General features: G+C 41.1%; 1 pseudogene; it reads right to left on the bottom strand.

Moving 5' to 3' along the window:
* Nucleotides 1-1457: 1457 nt before the first annotated feature.
* Nucleotides 1458-1672, bottom strand: LOC119568642 (annotated as a pseudogene).
* Between the last annotated feature and the right edge of the window lie 5714 nt (nucleotides 1673-7386).

Below are 7386 nucleotides of genomic sequence, written 5' to 3'. Positions count from 1 at the left end.
ATTTGTCAAAATGAATTTTTTTCTTCTGTGCCCCACCTTTGACTTCAATCTACAGTGTATATCAAGTGAAGATAGAAGGATAATTGTAACATTTTTTTGTACAGAAATGCAAATAAAAGGGCTTTGAACCACTCTGCCACAGAAACACCAGAACCATTATCTACAACAGCTTTCAAAGAAAATATATTCTTTCATTGTTCCATTCTCTTTGATGAAGAATTGAACTAATTGTAAAGTGTGTATGCATTCTCAATGTTTGATAGTAGCTACTCTCTAAAGAGCTGATATTAAAAGGCTTCCACAAAAGTGGACACACATTTGCTTCCTCGTTTGTCGGTGATCGGTGAAGTAATGCAATTCAATCTAGGCAATATGTAAAACATATTGTGGCGTAACACCCCCCCCCCCCCTTTTAAAAACACGCGATATTAAACGGATTTCTGAGAACTGGAGATTTACTCGGGTGGATCGGAGGTATTGCACTACCTCAAGGGTTGATCTACAGTACTGTCTCTGGGAGGATATTAACATGAAATTTATAAAAACCGTTGATACTGCATAATCAATAACGTTAGTATCACCTTAAACTCGGAATGTGTGAAAGACCTTCCCACTCCATGAGACATCTAAGCCTCCACAAAATATTCAAGTGCATAAGATGAAGTAATGCAGTATGGATTTTTATATAGAAGTTGAAATACCCTCCATTACGTAAACTCAAACATACTATTTGCGAATTACTCAGAGAACCAAACCACTAGATCACACGATCCACTAAACACAATTGCCAAGCTTGATATGATATAATTGTTACATCATGTTTAACATTGAACATTTGACAAGTTTACGATTTTATATTCCTTTGCCTGGATTTACAGTCTATTAGTATTCCGTTTTAAGACGAAATTTTTTTTTAATGTTCTACTAATCTGTTTACACATTATTATGGTCTACTTCAAGGACGCATGGTATAACATAACCGAGATTCGTGTTCGTTGTTAAGCACGATTTCCGATTCATCCAGACTTTCGCGTTACTGCTGCTACCAAGTCACACATTTACATGAAGTATAAGGGGTTACAGAACTAAAGGAGGTAATTAATAACTTCAATAGTAATACAACACTAACATTGGTAGCGAAAATGACATTACTGATAATAATAGGGATCAATAGTACACAAAAGCACATTTGTATCTAACCGTACTGCTTGTAAATGTAATAGTACCGAAAAAAAAAAAAGATTTCATGGATATTTTGTCTTAGACATTTGGAATCATGAAATATTTACGTTAACTATAAGCACAGGGTACTCAAATCACTTACAGGTACTCTTTTGGATTTTGAAATCCACAAAGCAGAAAACTTACACCTTTTTTATTAATATGATTTTTTTTTTTTCCTCCTTGTCAGGGAGTTCTCAAAAGTTCTTGAAACACTTCATGTGGACTGACGTTCAACCACTCAGCCTGTGTGATCCTCCTCTCAACATCGGTTTAAACCGAGTCAGAACGGTCATCAAATCTCTCAAGCAAAAACACTTGAGAGCTGTTTTCCCGCTCAGAGGAATTACACTAACAGTCCTCATCGTGGTTGAACATATTCCGAGAATCTCGGCGAGAAAAAACCCGGCAATCGCACTATAGAAGTGATTTTCCTATAAAGTATGATCATACTTTCACATTCTACATTCATTCACAAAACTACATTTTTAACTGAGCTCTTTCTTCTAATACAACGGCTTTTCACCTTTTGCATGCTGATAATATGTATGATGTTAAATATGTGGACGTACTTTGGCCCCATTAAAAAAATATTTACATAATCTACACCTATTTGATCAAATGGTTTACACTAAAAATATAGAGGGGAACTTAATGCATATCTAAATACATAGTTTTAAAACACAACATACATATCAAAAATCACGTGGCACAGGGACTAAAAACTAAAACTTCATATTGTCTATTCCACTGCATCTCCAATGAAAATTCAGGCTGCACATCTCTAGGTCCTACAAGATAATCAATACGGGAATAAAAGTTTCATGTATCCTTTAAAACCGTATTTCCATGGTTGATTGATTTAAGGGAAAAAAAATAATGCTCTCTCATAAGCAATGTTTCAAATTTCAAGTTAAGTTCTGTTATGTTCAAACTACCTGCCTTTATTATATTTGGTAACGTAAATATCCATATAACACATTTTACTTTATGCGTGCAATCCTTATTAAATAAAATAATCACAATCGTTTTCCGGGCAGGCTAAGCTTCCATATCGGACTTATTAAATAGTGTTTATTTCAGATAGCTTTTGCCCTTATTCTCGAACGAATCCTCAGTCTACCTGTGTTGGTTCAATTCGCTTACCAGACATTCCTAACATGGTTCACTCGTGTTAAGCTTGTAGAGTAAACACCTTACCTTAAGCGAGAAGCAACAAAATACAAAAGTATTGTTGCCACAAGAGCTACCTGTGAGCCCGGGGCTCTCGTCTCACTGACATTGGTTTCTGAGTTCTTAACGACCTAAAAAAACGTAAAAGTAAAATCCTGTAATTACAGAACTTTTTGTGCTTTGCAGCACCTCAGTGCTTGTTTTTGCAGGTGGACCCGACTACAGTAGGCGTAGTCAGACAACCCACCTCAGACCCGGCAGCTCTCTTCTACACCAGGGAGCTAAGGCATTGATCCCTGGGTAGGGAGGCCCAGTAGTGTGGGGAGTCCTTGGGCGCACTTTTTTCTCCATTCTAAAAATTTTCCTCTATATGTGACTTCCCTGAGCCTACCGGAGTACCCTTGTGGGCTCCGGATCGCCGGGGGGTGGCACCGACTTACCGTCCTTCGCACTAGGCAAGTCGGCGGTAAGGGAGTGTCCTCCACATAACTCGATCTCTCTGTGGTACTGGAGAACGAACCAGGCTTCCAATGGGGGGTTAGAGGACGAAATATGATTACTCTCTCTTAGCTATTGCTGTTAAGGTTGATACCAAAAGTTTAAGAGTTTTAAATCCTTCAGAGAACGATTTTAAGCAAAGGGGGTTCGACTGGTCCGATGCCCAGGAGGGATGATACCCGGCTACCCCTTCTCCTACTCCAAGGAGGAGGGCGACTCATGACCACTCTAAGAAAAACTCGAACCCTGACATCAACGGAACCCCCACTAACGACAAAACGAGAAGACCACTTTTCAAAATCCCCACCGAGAAGCAAGGTTCGCGAATGTAAAATGCGTGAATGAAAATCAATCGCTTTTGACAACGTGAACCCCTTATCATCAAAAAAGGTCCTTGATGTCAAGTGGACGGCGATTTGATTTTGTAAAAAAATGGCGAGCTGGAAGCCTCCTGTTAAAGTAAAACAACTCCCAGATTAATGGATATTACTTAAGCTGACGCAAAAATTCTGCTCTTCGATTAAAGTAAAATATCCTATGGCCCAAATACCTGTAAGGGAGTAATCTTCACAGAGATTTGAGGACGATGGAAGAAACTGTGTAAATCTTGAGAGGATGAAGGACCAAGACGTATGTGGACGTTCAATTGTATGACCAAGAGGACGGGAATGTGCGAACCGAAAACTGGACTGGTTTTTTGACCTTGCTTTGAATCAAATCCAGAATATGTCAATGGCGGTTATGAAACCGTGTTCAAGTAAGACCTAATCCAAAGCCAAGCATGTAAAGATGCCAAAAATTGGACACACCTCATTAGATGTATTGATTTAAAGATCAAGTAAATTGTATGGCCCCGTAAATGTGCTGAAGCCATAGACACCATTACATGTACTAGCCAGATTTCCAAAGGTGCGCCCAATTGTGGAGGTTCCAATCAGTCAGGGATCTGACTGAGTGTAGGCATCTGAGAAAAAAAAGGAAACCGAGAACATTAGCATATATGAGAAAGCTGAAGTTGTTATTCATGAAGCTAAGAGGGAAAGTGGAAGTTGGACACACAAACCGGATAATTCCTATGATGAAGCAGTAACTAACACCACCTAGTGCAAGTATGTCAGTCAACAGCTTGCAGCTAAAGGATAAAGAAATTCCGCATGAACTTAAACAGACCGTTAAAGAATAAATATTAAGTATACACTGACCAAAAATTGGTTGATCAAAGACTGCACAACCAGTCTAAACATCATAAGGAGGATGATTACGAATCACAGTCCGGAGCGCACCTTCCCGTCGGGCCTACTAATGTGAGGACTTCGTTGGCATCGCCGATCGGTTCTCGTGAGAGAAGCAGATCGCAATCGTCTAGTCGTTACTCCCTCACCAGGATGTGCAGGGGACTGGAGGCTTCTGTCTCCAAACTATCCCGAGAGAGCCCGTGGAAGCGAGGGAGAGGAGGCGTCTCCCTCCAATAAAGAAGAAAAAAACACTGGTGGACAAGCACTTCCAACCCCAATAAAACGTATCTTCGGATCGACCATATACATGGACTGTCGAAGTCTTAGATCTAAAGAAATGACCTTAAATTATTAGCCTCGTCCTATGCTCCGATAATTATAGTTCTACCGAAACGCCACTTAAAACCAACCTCGTCTCTAACGAGGCGTGCTTGAGGAACATTAACATTATGTCGAAAGGATCGTGATGGGTAGGGGTGGAGGCGGAGGTCGCCATGTACATCCCACCAACAGCCTCCTTTTACAGAAGTGACTATTGATTCTACTTTGGAGTTTGTCGCATGCAAAGTAAAAATTAATGGCACGTATCTGGCTAATGTTCACTTATTGTCCACTGATGCAGCGATAGCCTATGATGAGCTCGTTGCTCTCTCAGGACCGTCTGCCACAAAATAAAGAATTTTAGCTGATTTTAATGCCCAAAAATAAGCTTCATCATACGTTAGGGTTCCCTGCGGGTGGATGTAGAGGGAGAAGTAGTTAAGGTGCTTATGAGTCGATCAGTCTTCTTGAATGATGTACGCCGACGCGGGTGGACGATGAATTACCGGTAATTGCGATTTATTACTTATCATGGTTCTTCATCAATAGCAGTCCATAGTGCTGTGGCACCAGTGACGACTCGTTGGGAAGCGATCATCTTACTATTTTGATTAAATATTCATGCGTACACAGTGGAGAACGCCTTCAGCGCCTAAAATTAACGTAAAAACGAGCAGATCTGGGGCGCCTTCACAAGGAGCGTCAAGCTCGAACTGTTGGAGAAAACCAGTGATGATTAAGTAAACAAAACAACACAAAAACACTATTCAGAATTCGATTATAGAAGCAGCATTGCTATCCATTCTAAAACTTCCGACAGATAGCGTAAGACATAGAGTGCCATTGGGAAACCAGATTGAAGCAGGGCGCTGTGCCGACGCATAAGGCCTACAGGCTTTTTCAAAAATAACATCAATAATTGAGAACTTTGCAATACAAAAACAGCAAGCGCTAGGGTCGTAGAATAATAAGACAAGCAAAAAGAGACTCCTGGCGAGCTGGTCTCTAAATCAATAGCACACAAAAATCATCAGAGGTTTGGGTCCACTATTAATAAATAATAAGAAAAAAACATCTTTCAAATGAATAAAATCACTAGAAGAGGGTAAAACCATTTCAGACCGCCTAGAGACATGCCTAATGCATCGCCAGGCAGTTCTCTCATACCAAGCAGCTCAGCTAATTTACCATCCCACCTTCTGACCACCAAGGAAGAGGCTGAGCTGCAACCAATTCACTTTGTTTACCACAGGAGAATGACTTGATTACAATAAAGATCTACCAATGGATGAGCGTGTCCGAGCCATAGCAGCCTGTAGAGGAACATCCCCAGGCCCGATGAGAGTCGATAGGAGATGATGAAGCATCTTAATCATGATGACAGATAAGTTGCTAGAGTTGGTACAAGAAATTTGGTAAAAAGTCACACTTTTCCAAACCATAGGCACTTTGCCCAATCATGCCCATATTGAAAGAGGGGGTAATCCAGACTTGCCACTCCTACCGCCCAATTGCGTGACAAGTGCTTATGCAAGGTCATGGAACTAAAAGTTAACAGTAGGCTATTGCATTTCTAAATTCAGTAATTTACTAGTTGACGAGCAGTGCGGCTTCCGCAAGGGACGCCAAACTCTCGTCAGTAGTAAAGCTGAAATTCATATTCAAGAGGCCATTGCCAAAAAAGATTTTTTGATTCAGTATTTTAGATATAGAAAAAGCGATACGACAATGGACATGGCGATATGGCCTACTCAGAAAACCTTATGCTTTTGGATTAGTGGAAACTTGACCTTGTTTTATTCAAAAATTTATTTTGACAGAACGTTTGCTGTCAAAATTATTTCTGTCAATATCACTTTCGGGACATTTGTCAGGCCAAACTGGGGGGGTCCCACAAGGAAGTGTCTTGTCACCAACATTATTCTAGTATGATCAATGACATTTACCAGCTCCTCCTCGGAATCTTAAATAACTCACTGTACGCTGATGATGTGGGGGGGGCCCACCCCCAAAATTTTATTTTTGGGGGGGGGGGCAAAAAATTTTCCAGCAATAATGCAGAATTCTCAGAAATCGTATTCAATCTGGCACGGATAGATTCAGAACTGGGGCCTCCAGTGGGGGTTTAGTTTCATTCGAAAAAGAGTATTGGTGTAATTTTCACGAGGAGGAAAGCCGAAATCAGGCTAACTCTAGACAACCACCCAATACCTATTCAAAATTCTGCCAAAGTTTCCTTGGGCTACTTTTGATAGTAGGACTCAATTGGAAAAGACCACATTGAGTCAGTAAAGAATAAATGTCAAAAAAAGCACTGAATGTATAAAGGGCATTTCTGCGTAACAAAGGGGAGTGATAGACAGTCTTTGCTAATGGTATCTAAAGCCCTGATTAGGTCTAAAGTAGATTATGGTCAATCGTGTATTGGTTTCGGCATCGAGAAACAAGTTTGAAAGGATTGGATGCTGTTCAGAAGCCTGTTTGGTGTGTGTCTGGGAGCCCTGAAGTGCACTCGGATGAGCATCTTGAGGTGGAGTCAGGAGTACATCTCCCTCCGACTCAGGAAGCGGCAATGTTAGTCCGTGAAGCTATGCAGCAAAAGGTGGATCGAGACCAGAGCCACCAGAATGGCAATAGTGGATATAGTTTAGGACCTGGCACGAGACTCCACGACCTCGTCGAGAAAGTCGGTTAGATCTCCTACATCGATACCTGGTTCAGCAAACAATAGCGCCACTGGGAAACCCCCAAATTTTCTGTCATGTAAGCCTGGGCTTCCACAGCCAAAGCCATGGCGCCGGAGCGTGGAGGTAGCCAGAGGTTCAGGAGAGATCCTTGTAAACATCTCCCTTTTTTTCAATAATACCGACGGCTCCAAGGAAAGAGAGTTGTGGTGGTGCGGGTGTATGGTCGACTGAATGTGAACTAAAGTTCAGAC

This window comes from Penaeus monodon, unplaced genomic scaffold (assembly GCF_015228065.2).
Source record: "Penaeus monodon isolate SGIC_2016 unplaced genomic scaffold, NSTDA_Pmon_1 PmonScaffold_10348, whole genome shotgun sequence".
Classification (NCBI taxonomy): domain Eukaryota; kingdom Metazoa; phylum Arthropoda; class Malacostraca; order Decapoda; family Penaeidae; genus Penaeus; species Penaeus monodon.
This window is presented reverse-complemented; position numbering and strand designations above follow the sequence as displayed.